At 36.7% G+C, this 14,956-nt stretch overlaps 1 protein-coding gene across 5 annotated transcripts in view; it reads right to left on the bottom strand.

The window, feature by feature from the left end:
- Window positions 1-14,956, bottom strand: part of limch1a (LIM and calponin homology domains 1a) — a 66,639-nt gene that overhangs the window by 48,125 nt on the left and 3,558 nt on the right. The window lies entirely within an intron of this gene.

Genomic DNA, 14,956 nt, shown 5'->3' with positions numbered 1-14,956 from the left:
AAGACACCTAAGTGTGTGTTGTGTGTGTGTGTGTGTGTGTGTGTGTGTGTGTGTGTGTGTGTGTGTGTGTGTGTGTGTGTGTGTGTGTGTGCATAGTTCTGAATATATTTCCTGAATGTGTGAAGGACTTCACTTTGTGGAGTATGAAGGCATTTAATGTCACAACTAAATGACCTAAGTATTTTACACAACCTGTAAAGGTTAGTCTAGATTACAACAAAACACTAATCCTCCTTATTTAACACACACCAAGCCACTCAACTGCTGACATGATGGCTTCCTTTCAGAACAGGAACAGCTGAACTGTCCTTCAACTGTTACTAAATAAAGGAAGCTTTATTATCTGTGCATGTGTCTCACAAACACACAGCACCATTAAAAGGAATTGTTTGCCCAAAATGAATAATCTGTCATTATAATTCCAAACCTGCATAATGATATTTTTGTGGAGTACAACAAAAGAAATCTTTGGGTGTTTTGCAGCTCCTGCCATACAACAACCATTCATAGTGACCAGGGCTGTAAACAATAACGACAACAACAACAACAAAAATTGCAAGCCAGGTCTCCTAAGCAACCAAATTGGCCGATTTCTAGAGAGGGTAGAGTCACATGGGGTAACCTCCTTGTGGTCATGATTAAATGGTTCTCGCTCGCAATATGGGGCGTGGTAAGCTGTGCGTGGATCGTGGAGAATAGCATGAGCTTCCACGTACTGTGAGTCTCCACGGTGTCATGCACAACGAGCCACGTGATAAAATGCGCAGTTTGACCATCTCAGAATCAGAGGCAACTGAGACTTGTCCTCTGCCACCCAGATTGAGGCAAGTAACCACACCACCATGAGGACCTAGTAAGTATTGGGAATTGGGCATTCCAAAATTGGTGAGAAAAGGGGATAAAAATAAATAAATTTATATTTATATATATATATATATATATATATATATATATATGACAGATTATACACACACACACACACACACCACAGTTAGTTCGGTTCCTCGAATCTGATTGGACGAGAGACATTCCATGACCACTGATGGTCTGACACCATCAGCACTCAGACGCTTCACTGTGTCTATCACTCCGCTTGTGTTCATGCTGTTCTAAACTAAAGTGTAAGAGCAGTGCCGATCTGTTAAGAGTTACTGTCTTTATTTTTTTAATTACATATGTTAACCAGCCGGTGGTGGCAAAATATGATTTTTGTGTGTAATATGAGCCAGTTGGTGACTAAAGTGAATCTGTTAGTCATTGATTACATAGAACAGCACTCCGTGATCGTTCGTATTACTAATACATTACCAAAGCAAGGAAATAGCTTTAAACAGACCACTTCAGGATTAAGGCTCGTCACAGCTGAGAGACACAACTGATTTATTACAGAACTCAAGGTGCTTACCTTTTATGAGAGTTTCCTCATTGGATACATACTGTTTAAAATGGCGGAGGACATTGCAGTTTCTATAGCGAATGACACTCGCGCACCGGCTACTGCAAATGAGGAGGAATACCCCTGCTTGGACGTCTATTTTCCACTGAAAGCTGACAGCATCTCTGCTTGGGTGTCACACTCGCAATCGTGCGATATGGCCCTACATCAGCACTGTTGTGATTACCTACGACACTCGGCCGAATCACAGCAGTGCTGATGCAGGGCCAAATCGCACTCTTGCTCATGTGACATTACTTAAATATATTGTATATATTGGCTAATTTGATTATGCTTTCACCTATCAATAACAGTGTAGTACTCTCAGTACACATTTTGAAACGTTTTAGCACACTCCACAGAATATCCGAAGATTTTTCCCCTCAAAATGTCTGTAGATTTTATATGGGTGGACCTACTCATACATGGCTACATGAACTAACAGAAAGAGGTAGAGAGCAATGGAGAGAAAGGGGGGAGAGAGAGAGATGATTGATGGCGACATTTTAGGAACTACCAGAAAAAGCTTGTTGTGGCAGATGAGCTGTTACCTTGACACCAGGCTCTCTTGAAAACACACACACACACACACACACACACACACACACACACACACACTCTCTCTCTCTCTCTCTCTCTTACACCTGCTGAAGACAGTCCACTCAAAATATCCACAGAAACAGCTCCCCCTACATAGCTGTTGTGTAAGAGGCTGCATTTCATTCATTTAGGACTTTGACAAAATTTCTAGACACCCAGAAAGAGCCCTCTGCTCGCTGTCATGACACAGACTTGTTTTTTATGTTAACAAAAAACAAAATCAGTACAGCAGATAGAAACTTTAGGATGGGTGGGCCAAGAGAAATGATCGATTGTATGTGATAGTAAACTTTGTATTGTATTTTAAATTTTTGTTAAAATTTATATAAAATTAATTATATAAAATGTTTGTTTATGTTTAGCTAATTGTTTACAGGGGTGTATTCAACACACTCTCACCTCGAAATCGTCAGGATTCGTACAACTTTTCTAAATTTGGCTAATTCATATGATGTCGTGCGACTGCACTTGTTTGAATTCCTACGACTTTCACTACAGCCAATGACGTCACTGGACATCGTTTCCATCTAATATGAGACAATTACTTGCTTTTTTCACACACAACAGCTTCCTATCATGTTTACACACTCTACTGATTGATTAAGTTTAGATAAGGGGTTTATTAGGGCATAATGTTACTAAGTATATCCTTAATGCCTCGCGATTCCGCATTAGACATCTGGGAATTTGCCCGTGATGAAGTCGTACGAGTTTGTGAACAGCTTTTCATGAGATCAGGTTGGGCATATTTAGTACATTTATCTACTTAAGGTACATTTTTTATTTTATGTGATATGCATAACATGGAACTTTCCTTTTGGCTGAGAACAGAAATAGATTATTATATGGGGATTCAGGGGATTTACATAAAAAATATAATAAAAAAAAATAATGGACATTTTAATAAATTTTAGTCATTTTTAATAAATGTAAGCGCAGCGTAGTTCTAGCGGGAAGACTAACAGCTGTTCATCATCACACCATTAGCTGGGTAATTTCTAGCCAATCGCATGTAAGACATTGCTTTATTAGTCTGCTCACAATCTATCACATTGCTGTTTCAGTGTGCTAACATGGCAACCTCCACCACCCCACCACCACCAGTTGAGCCCTGTCCCGCAGGGGGTCCTATCTCCGGCAGGATATGATTGTTCCGAGCACAACTCCTTCGGACCGCCAGACGGGGCCTACGCCAAAGAGAGACATTACTTTTCTGTTTTACATTCATCAAATAAATGGCATCTTAAACCTCACTCAAGCCTGCGTGTCTTCCCGATAGAAAAAACCGGCAGGAGTTTAAAAGTCTTATAGGAGTTTTGAGAGTGTATTTTATCATCTAAAATAATTTATTTCAGAGTAGCTTATTTATGCCATCATGAGCTGCTTTTGATTCAACGAATAGATGTTATAAGGAATACAATTCATAATCAATTTATACATATGATATTTGTAATAAACAATTTTATCTTAAAAAATAAACTGGATGGAGTTTTATAGTTTTAGGAGTTTTGAAAGCATTTAAAGTTATTAATTTAGCGTCTTATGTCAACTCGATCTGGTTTTGATGAACAGGTTACAGGTTATTTAAATAAAGCCTATTTAGTACAATTTAAAGACATTTTTTACAAATATTTTATTAGACGGGGAAAATAAAGTGGTTGGAGCAGCAGCACGCTACGGGATGCCCGTCAACTGAGCACACGTGTCATCGCCGCATCGGGTGTTTACAGTGTATAAAGCTTAGTTATAATGAAAGCGATCTATTTTTTATTTTTTTTGAGCTGCATTTGTTTTGACAGCTTTGATGCTGACATTATCCAGCCCAACATCCTCTAACATTAGCGGTTCGTGGTTCGAGGCCAGCAAACTTTTGGCTGTTGGCGTAATATGGCCATAAGAACATGATTGGGCCCGGCCAACCCGTGCCTACGATTGTGGTTTCCTTCTATTGGTATCACAATATATTAATATATTATTGTATTGGCACAGTCCAAACATGAGTGAATTACTGATTCATATTATTTAAAAAATAGAATCTTTTTCAGAATCTTTAATAAAAAATTGTCTTTAATGCTCTGATGTGAGATCTACCTGTGGAAATGTGGCAAACAGTATCATTATGGAGGCTAAGAAAACAAATGCTTAGTGACATGTTCAAATAAATGCTAAATGCTACACCAAAAAGTCTAATCAATGTCTTGACACCACACATGAGATACTGCCGCATGACATCATCATTAAGCACAGGCACCATCATAACATGGACAAGAATAGCAGAATGGCAGTGCTATTCCTGCTTACAATCACCTAAGCAACAGCCGAAAGCAGTGGGGCCACACGGGCAGCGAGGCACTAAGAGGGAAAGAAAAACCAGAGACAGAGGATGGTGTCTCTCAGGACTTACTATCTTAAAATACATCTGAAAATAGGCCACCTGACAAGGGCTGTTTCAACTAGACAGCTCTAGCTCACCCATACACACAGGATTAAAACTAGCACTCTGTCTAGTGAAAATTAAAAGCTGTAAAAGAACCACAGATAACAGATGGGGGAAAGCCGGATTTAAAAATGTTATTCTTTTTTTACTGATTTCACTGCAAAATTTGTGTTCTATATCATTTCATTTCTTAACACTTCTACTACTGTCTTTAGTCTCTCTCTCTCTCTCTCTCTCTCTCTCTCTCTCTCTCTCTCTCTCTCTCTCTCTCTCTCACACACACACACGTTGGTAATCCTATCATTATGAGGACTCTCCATAGACATAATGATTTTATTCTGTACAAACTATAGAATCTAACCCTACCCCTAAACCTAACCATCAAAAAAAAATTCTGCATTTTTACATAAAAAAAAAAAAACCTTGTTTAGTATGTTTTTAAAGCCGTTTCAATTACAGGGAGACTAGAGGTGTCCTCTTAAACCACATTAGCCTAGTTTCCATCCACTTTTCGAGCTATTTTATTATCGACAAATTGAAAATGCAAAAAAAAAGTTTGGGGAAATTTGCAGTTTTCTGCCTGTTTCTATCCAAATTGCCTTTTATCGATAAAAATGGTGTGCGTGATGACATCATGTCTAAAAAAACACTTTGTTGCATACGTTTTGGTTTATCGCAAAAGAAATCTGCCCTTAAGCCATTTCCATACAGAAATGTGTATTTATCGCAAACTGTGTACCTTTTGCCTCCCAGATGTCCTTATTTCTTTTTTTTCTCCAAAGTTTTGGTAAAATGGGGAGAGTATTGAGACAATTAAATGAAATTAGTCAGCTTACTCTCATTTTAATTTCACAAATAAAAAATACTAGTAGAGGAGGAATTGCAATCAAAAGGGAGCTGTTGCCCTTCTGATAGGACTGTAATATTTGTCCTGATGTTGCACCTATCACAGGTTGCCACCGACCGGTTCTGACCTGAAACCAAATCGTCATGGCCCTGTTCAAGCTGGAATCCTGCACCAAGAAGTGGGGAAACTTCCAGTCTTAGTGTAAGGACCATCCATCGATGTATATATGCAGTGTGCAGCTATTAAAGAAAAAATGTTGTGGTGTAATATCAGGGTTTATATATGATACATTCCTGATATTCAATATTTTGAACATTCATCTAATCTAAAACATCACCATCACAACTGCATATTATAACTTTTAATGACCATCTGAACTTGATTGTCATCTAAATACATTTTTGTGCCATAATGCAATTAGTATTTTCTGAAGAAGCTCAGCAATATACCCTCATAATTACTAGCGTGTAAACTAAAATGTCTTGTAAACTACAAAACCCAACTCACACACACTTTCTCTCTCTCTCTCATTCACCCTATCCAGAAACTAAATTTCTTGTTAAGTTATACATGTGGCTTTCTTGGGCTTTGCACACTGTTCTATTTCAGCAGTGATGAAATTGTGTACCTTACAATATTTTGATGATTTGACTTTTGTTACTGTAATAAAAATGGTTCCCTTCATCTAAATGGTACAAGGCTTCCAGCCCATTTCTACACTTGCCATCACAACACACACACACACACACACACACACACACACACACACACACACACACACACACATACAAATGCTAACTACATTCTATGAATATGTGTGATTTTCAAGACTTTAATATTTATTATAAGACTTAATTACAAACAAGACTTTATTCTTCTTTTTATACACTGTTTATTAAAGTTATTATGCATATTTGTTTGCTGTTCATTATCTTGCAACTTTTATACTTCATTTACTTCACTGCCTGAATTTGAATAGAATTTTCATGTTTGCAAAATAAATGGTTGTAACAAAATTATTTTTGTGTAACACCATGGTCAAGTTTGACTGCAAAAATAAAAAATGCTGAACTGACAAATTACAGTCTTTGAAAATATCAAACAATGTATCCAAATTCATAACTTGTAATAATATTTAGAAATTAACATTTTTACAACATTAGTCTACAGTGACTGGGCAGCATGTGTGGATCACTGCAGCCATCTACTGGTTATTATTGTCATTTCATGTAAATGTATATATTAGGGCTGTCGATTTAACACGTTAATTCAGTGCGATTAATTTGGTAAAAAAATAACGTGTTAAAAAAATTTTATTCAATTAATCACAATTGGCCCCGTATAAGGAAGATTCCTGAGAAATGCAAGCTTGTAGTACCACCTGTCTAATCCAGAGGGCAGTAAGTGAAACTTCAGCTTTGTGGCAACACAGTTTATACAGTGAGGAAAACAACTTTCAGCAGCAGCACAACACAGACATGCGTTACGTTCTTGCGTTCAAAACACTTGGAGCGCAAATCCGAACTAAGAGATCTCAAGATGTGTTCTAAATATTAAACTATATTTAACTTGTCACAGTGACCTAAAAATTTATTTTTATGACGCGACGCACCTGAGACGCTACACAAGCATGTCTGACGCAGGAGTGACGGGTCCTTAAACAAGCCCTCATAATAAATCTCGAACTGATTGACAAATTCACTTGTGTAATGGATTGATGTGAACTGTATGCCAGTGATTGGCTTATGATCAATAATATAGTAGTAAACAATACATTGTATTCTAAAGCCGCTTTTGTATTGTCTTATTAATGATTAACTCTTCTGCCACAAGAATGTAATGCATTTTAATTATCTGAATATTTTAAATTTGATATATATATATATATATATATATATATATATATATATATATATACACAATTGTTAAATATTTAAATATAACTATGTATAATTATTTCATCATTAAATATTGAATTATTGTTATATGAGGTGCTTTCTCAGCAAACATTTGTATATGCGATTAAATGCGATTAATCACGATTAATTAATCGGGACACCGTGTAATTCATTCTATTAAACTTTTTAATCGATTGACAGCCCTAGTATATATACTTTTTTTTTTTTGCATATAGTAGCAGATACTCCAAATGCATGACACATTTTGTTATATTTTTTTTGTTTTTTTCAGTTTAATGAAGTTTATATTTTAATAAAGTTAAAATAATTTAAATATGTTTATTTTATATGAATATAAATGGTTTAATTTAGTAATTTAAAAGAAAATCAGGTCAAAATACCATAAAATTCCAAAAGAAATGCTTGTTTAATTTAATTATTTTAGTAAAGTATTACCTTTCTTTAAAGAAATAAAATAAATTTCTATGTCATCTAATGCTTTAGGAGAAAATTATGTTCGGTAGGTCTTTAGCCCCATTGTACCTTTTCATCTAAAGTCATGTTAGTGATCTTGGTCTTTTTTTTTACTGTAGAGAGAAAGACATGAAATACAACTTTAGAACAGGAATTGGAAGAGTCAAAATCTAGACATGGTTATCAGTGTTACTCAGGACATGCATTTTTACAAGGATGTGCATTTCTCTGAGCAACAGGCAGTGAAGGAACTCAGACAGGTCTTATTTTGGCTCACACACACACACACACACACACACACACACACACACACACACACACACACACACACACACACACACACACACACACACACACTTATTAAAAAGACCTGAACAGCTGTAGTCACCCTTTATTTAGAGGGAGAGATATGTGGGTGACTGGAGCATTTTAAAATAAGCAAGCATGCTAACAGTATGTGGGACAGGGGGTAGGGAATATTTTCAGTCTAACATATTTCCTACCGCCTAACTTTATTCTCAGAGCTCCGAGTATTCTCATAGCTAGAAATGTGTGTGGGAAGTAAAACGTTGCATTCAATGGGGGGACCAAATGTCCTGACAAGGATCCAGAGCCTGAAATCACATAAATTGTGGGGACCAACCAATGATCCCCACAATAAATGATAAATTCACTTTTAAATAAGGATTTAATGAAAGTCTAACAAATGAAAATTATGAAAACATGAGAAAAGTTGAAGTCAGTAAAACTCCCCACAATCTAAGAAAACAAGTGTGTGTGTGTGTGTGTGTGTGTGTGTGTGTGTGTGTGTGTGTGTGTCACGCATATGTCCTCCAAACTGTCTGTGCATTCATTCATGTGTGGGCCTCTGTTAATTGGTTGCTTAGACACTATGAGATAAAGCCATTACAAGACACTTGCTGAAGTACTTGAAAACTCAAACACATCAACATAAACACACACCTCCCTTATATATAGGCTCTTGCCTCCCTAGTAAAGTGAAGTGTTTTGATTAATTGCTTTATTAATCTTTGTCAGTGTGGTTCTGTCTCATATGGTTTGAAGTCCGAAATTGCCTGTTGACACGCTCATTTACCCACAAATGTAAAGGGATGCAAATTGCATGGATGCAAACACAAACTCAAGGTCTGGGGGTTGCTAAGAAACACATATGTGATGTCTAATTACAAAAAAACGTACACACTAACACACTGTCTCCCTCCCTTCACATAGTTCCATTTCATTCAGTATTGAATTAAGGGAGTAATGTTAAACGTTCCATTAACTGCTTGGAGATTACAGATTTCCACATAACACTGCATTTAAATGATTGCTAAATACATCAGTATTGTGTGTGCTCCCGAGGGTGGACATTGAAGCTCTAAAGCTTCATACTGGAAAGAAGTGCATTTCATTGTATAAGCTAAAAGACTCATTTACACTATACACAAATAATCCAGTCATAGTACATTGGGGGTTCCCCTGCTTGAGCTGAAAGTGCTGAGCATAAATTTAAAACAAACTGCCCATAGATTTGCAGCAGTAGCGTAGGGTGTGACGACAATGTGGATGTACTTTTGTTTCGTACAGACAACCCGGGTTAGATTCCGTTTTTTGTCACACTTTTTCACATCCTGTTTCTTGTCTCCATTATTCATATTTTATTTAACACTACTAATAATAATAAACGAAAATAAAAATGTATTGTAATGTTTTTAGTTTAGAGAAAGGTTTGATCCAGGTAAAATGAACCATGGTTTTTCTATAGGAATATTAAAGAAATCATGTTTTTTGGCAGAAACCATATGTTTAATAATCATGGTGTTACTACAGTAGTATGGTGTTAATAGAGTAAACATGTTTAATTTTGTGGTTACTATGATTTTACTACAAAATAACATTGTGATATTATGGTTACTGTAGTAAAACCATGTTAATGTTTGTAAGGGAAGGTTAGGTTTAGGGGTTGGTGTAGAGTGTCTGTGGGACTCTAAATAAATACAATAAACATGCTGCATTGATGTCCCTAAACAGCATGTTAGTATTTAATAATTAGGGGTGCAAATAGCATCTTGCACTACTTGTACTTGAATGAAGACCTTTTTTACAAATTTGTAGAATTACTACATACAATCTGTACATGCACGGCTAATCCAAATACAAGGAAAACATCATGAAAGGTAAAAAGTATATTTCTCAGTTGTTTCCAAGTGTTAACTGAATTATTATTAGATACGATGCATTAATACATATTTGATGCAGCCAGGTTTTGACTGAGAAACAGTTCTGTAATTAAAATGATACTTACCTATTAATTATAAAAAAAAATATTTTCGCTTATTTTGGCTTGTTTTTCCAGACCCCATTGCTGAATTTGTGCGAGATCTGGCAACACTGCAGTTGGTATTTCACCCACCCTTAGCTCAGAGTACTGTCATTTTAAAAAGAAAGTTATTAACCATTCTTTTAATTTGTATTAACCTGTAACCAGTTGGAAAGGAGGCTTTAGAACTTCTGCAAATTTTTTATATCTGGACATTTATTTCATCATGTTACATTTGGTATTTCAGATATCTGGAAATTGATTTCTATAGCACCCCTTAGACAACACAGGGAATTATTTTATTTTTGTAACACAGCCATGGCCAAAAGTATTGGCAGTGACATACATTTTGTGTTTCTCAAAGTTTTCTGCTTCAGTTGTTTCACATTGTTTCTAGATTATTGTGCAGAGTGATCAGATGCATTTTAAATAATTGCAAAAAGCTTAATTGGCCCAAAAAATTAAACATCACAAAAACCCAAATTTCACAGTTTTTTAACCCTAGCACAAAATGACCAGCTAACATAATTTCACTAATCATATAGCAGCACCTGGGATAGTGTGAACGAGTACTAGTCAGGTGAAATCACTCAATCATTCTGATTGGATTATAAGAGCTGACTGATTGCTATAAAAGGATGGAAGAAGTTCTTCCAATCTTTGTTTTCTTGTTCGCAATGGTTACCTCTAAAGAAAGACGTGCAGCCATCATCGCTTTGCATCAAAATGGCCTCACATGCAAGGAAATCCCAGAGTGTCCAGCAAGGGCCAGGACTGTCTACTCCTGAGGAGTCAGCTACTGAATCGTATCACCACCAGTGCAGAACTTGCTCAATATTGGCAGCAGGTTGGTGGGAGTGCATCTGCATGCACAGTGAGGCGAAGACTTTTGGACAATGGCCTGGTGTCAAGAAGGGCAGCAAAGAAGCCACTTCTCTCCAAGAAAAACATCAAGGACAGACTGAAATTCTAGAGGAAGTACAAGGATTGGACAGCAGAAGAATGGTGCAAAGTATTTTCTCTGATAAAGCCCCCTTCCGACTGAAAATCGATAGTCCGGAGAAGAAAAGGTGCTACCATGAGTTCAGTGATGTGCCAGAACAGTGAAGCATTCTGAGACCATCCATGTCTGGGGTTGCTTTTCACAATTCCCAAAAACACTGCCATGAATAAAGAATGGTATCAAAATGTCCTGCAAGAGCAACTTTTCCAATGACCCAGGAGCAATGATGATGGAGTTTTCCAGCATGATGGAGCACATGTCACAAGGCAAGAGTGATAATGAAGTGGCTCAGAGATCATTATATTTAAATTTTGGATCCGTGTCCAGGCAACTCCCCGGATCTTAATCCCATAGAGAACCTGTGGTCAATCCTCAAAAGGTGAGTGGACAAACAGAAGACCACAAATTGTGATCAAATCAGAGCCACTAATAAGGCAAGAATGGATCACCATCAGTCAGGATTTGGCCCAGAAGCTGATATCCAGCATGCTAGAGCGAATTGCAGAGGTTATGAAGAACAAGGGTCAACACTGTAATATTGACTTTACAAAGAAGACTTTACAATATACAATACTGTATATTGACTTTTTGCATATATTGCATGTTTTTGCCAATAAAAGTCTTTAAAACTCATGCTAAATGCTTATCGTTGTTTTCCAGTATACCATAGAAGCATGTGAAAAAATGATGTACAAATAGTGAAGCAGCAAACTTTGCAAAACACAAAATGTATGTCACTTCCAATACTTTTGGCCATGGCTGTAGTTTTGCATCCTTGCAATAAGTTCCGTGTTAACTCGGAATAATTTAGTGTTCCTTCGCAAAAAAGTCACCATGATTTTAGCATACATCAACTTTGGTATTTGTGGTAAAGCCATAGTAACCACAAAATGTACCATGGTTTTACTATAGCAGCTATAGTTCAACTATGGTTATTTTTGTGGTTTTACTACAGTAAGCATATTTTAACCATGTTATTTGTAGTGAAACCATAGTAATATTAAAGGAAAATGAAAACTATGGTACTTTTGTGGTTACTATATGGAAGTACCATAGTTAAACAGTAAACAAAGTTACTACGATAATTTTTATTTAAATAATTAATGTTTTTACAAGTGAAACCCTAATTACTGATATCAAATAGCATTTTCACTAGTAGTAATTCTATTGTTGATATAAAGAAGTACAATTTTTATCATATGAATGATATGATATGAATCATTTTCAGCATATGAATAATTGTCTCAAAGGCTTGTGATAGATTTAATGCTTGCCAGTTAACAGTTAATGGCTGATTAATATTAGTTGGCATTCAGCTACAAGAATTTACATCCTTATTTCAGATAGTATGCGGCCTGTGATTTCAGTATTAGAGTCGCTGTGTTTTTGGGAGGACCGAAACAAAATTTATGTGAATTGTGGAGACAGCCTGGTACTGTTTGCCTTCAAATCTCTCACTATGTAAGCTCTATCATTTAATCCTTATGTATTATGTGTGTGTGTGTGTCTGCACAGCTGTGACAGCTGGCTTTATGAGGTCATATGACAGAGCCATCTGCACTCAAATGTACCAGTTCTCCTACTTAAACACACACACACACACACACACACACACACTTGACCTCATACTCTTGATCTGTCAGATAGATGCTCTAAAAGCACTCTATATGTACCTTGCTGTAGTGCATTCAACAAGACATGGTCTATTTGTTCTCCACGGTGACTACATTATATGACTGACTTAAGCATTTGTGATGAAATCGTTAGATGAAAAGAAAGAGACAGAGGAAGAGAGAGGCGCACTGAAACCTAAAACCTGGCAAAGGGAGAGGAACTTGGGTCTCTTGAAATATGATAGGCTAAGATAGAGAAAGACTTTCTGTAATTGAATGTGGTTGCTGCTGTCCATCTCTAGCAACTGACAGGTGCAATGGGAGTTTTTCTCTTACAATTTCCATACAATGACACATGTCCCATCCAGCACACACCTATGAGCTCTATGAGAGGTACCATCTCCTCTAAGCAAAGTCTGCAGGACATCCAAGAGCCACTTCTAACCAGTGTTGAGGAAGAACTAATGTGGCGGAACGACCCGCCTCTGAGGGCCATCCTTCAGCTAGGCTCACAACAGCAGTGGGCAGGAAAGAGAAGAGGTGCAATTTAACAAGCCTCGTATGAGCAGCAGATGATGAGGCACATCTTATGTGAATATAGCCTCATCACCACTGCCAAAAAAAAACATACAGCGCACCTCTCCTCAGGGAGCCGGCTTCTATCTCCTTGTGTGTGTGTGCAATGTGCATCCTCGCAGGTCCATGGAGCCTGATGTATAAACACCGCGTACGCACAAAATGGGCATTGAAATGTGCGTACGCAATTTCCCACGCACACAACCACAAGTAATGACCTGAACAGACTGATTCCAAATTCTTCTTTTCATTTAATACAAAACATTTAGAATAAGTAAATGTTATCCAGCCTATATTAATTTTACATACAGTAACTAACTAAAAGACATTAAAATATAAACTGTTAAGTTTATATTATATAAGTTTATATAAGTCCAGCAGTGTTTATGGTTTAATAAGTCAAAGTTTTATAAATCTGAAACATTTTGTACAAACACAAAATCTGACTTTTGTGGATACTAACACTTTAGGGGTGAAACCAACACCAAGTTTTATACTTCAAGACCCCAGGAAAGGAGTAGGGACCCCGCACATTATACTGTACCTACTCATCTCTCTTCACTCCCCGCCTTTACATTGCCCCATTCACCACTTTTGTCATGGACACTTAACTCCCCCCTTTTATTATTATTTCCAATTAATGCCTCTATGAAGCCCGATGCCACAAACACAGTGTCTGTCTCTTGCTCACCGACACACAAACTAAAAGTAGCAACACTACAAACTAAACTACATTGTTTAGTAAAATTAAAAAATGTTAAGCTACTTTTTCCAACAATTAACAGTTTAGCATTACAAGAAGCTAAATTATCATAACTTGTCAATAACACTTTCTCTCTCGTATGAAGCATTGGGAAGCCTTATTTATTTTAGTGTAGGTTCATTTAAATGGTTCTGTTTGGCATGTTTTGCCTATTTTAAATCTTTCTCATATGTCATTATATTGTTTTATGTAGCCTATAATTTGTGAGGTTACTGCTTTTCCTTTCAAGATGAATGCAAGAACCATTCATGCCATTGGGAAGAAGAGAAGAACAATAGGCCTCCGTTATGGGTGGGACATGTCTCTGCCACTTTTTAACCTTTGCCAATTTTGTCCTCACCACTTTTTAAAACAGCTTTTGTCAGGTAATTCTCTAATTCAGAACAAACATATTCAGTTCATGAGCAGGAAGTTCCATTTCGTTTTTGTGTGTTATTATAAGTGGTGATCAAGTGCTTGAGTTTGTTATTTTTAATGTTAGAATGAGTGCTCTTTGCAGCTGTTATCAGTGGCGCATAGTGACAGCGGGTGGCAATGTTCTCTCGAGCATCCAGACACGTGCTCAACTCCTTTTCAGTTAAATCGCAAAATAAATTCCAAACAGATTTGTCCCCACTCATGATATACTGCACATCCACTGGTGTACAAATGAAATCTTAATTTATTAAATTAAAGTTATAATTAAAATTCCTAGATGTGAAAACTTGATACCAACCAGTCATTCTGGATATGTTTTACTAATCTGTGTTTTTAATCCACTGATCAACAAAATCCGAGTATTCACATTGTTAGATGTGCGGATCAAGTTATCAAACTATGTAAAATATTTATTGGAGCACTTGGTCATCCAGAATGATTATTTATGAAAACAGTTAAAGATTATTTGTATATCTGCACATAACCTAATTAATTGGAATAAGATTTGCCACTTTGTGATGTCACCCCCTTCACAAACGGTCCCCACCACTTTGAAAACCAAAAAAGATT

This window comes from Xyrauchen texanus, chromosome 11 (assembly GCF_025860055.1).
Source record: "Xyrauchen texanus isolate HMW12.3.18 chromosome 11, RBS_HiC_50CHRs, whole genome shotgun sequence".
Lineage (NCBI taxonomy): Eukaryota > Metazoa > Chordata > Actinopteri > Cypriniformes > Catostomidae > Xyrauchen > Xyrauchen texanus.
Note: the sequence above shows the minus strand (reverse complement) of the source record. Positions and strands in the feature narration are given on the sequence as shown.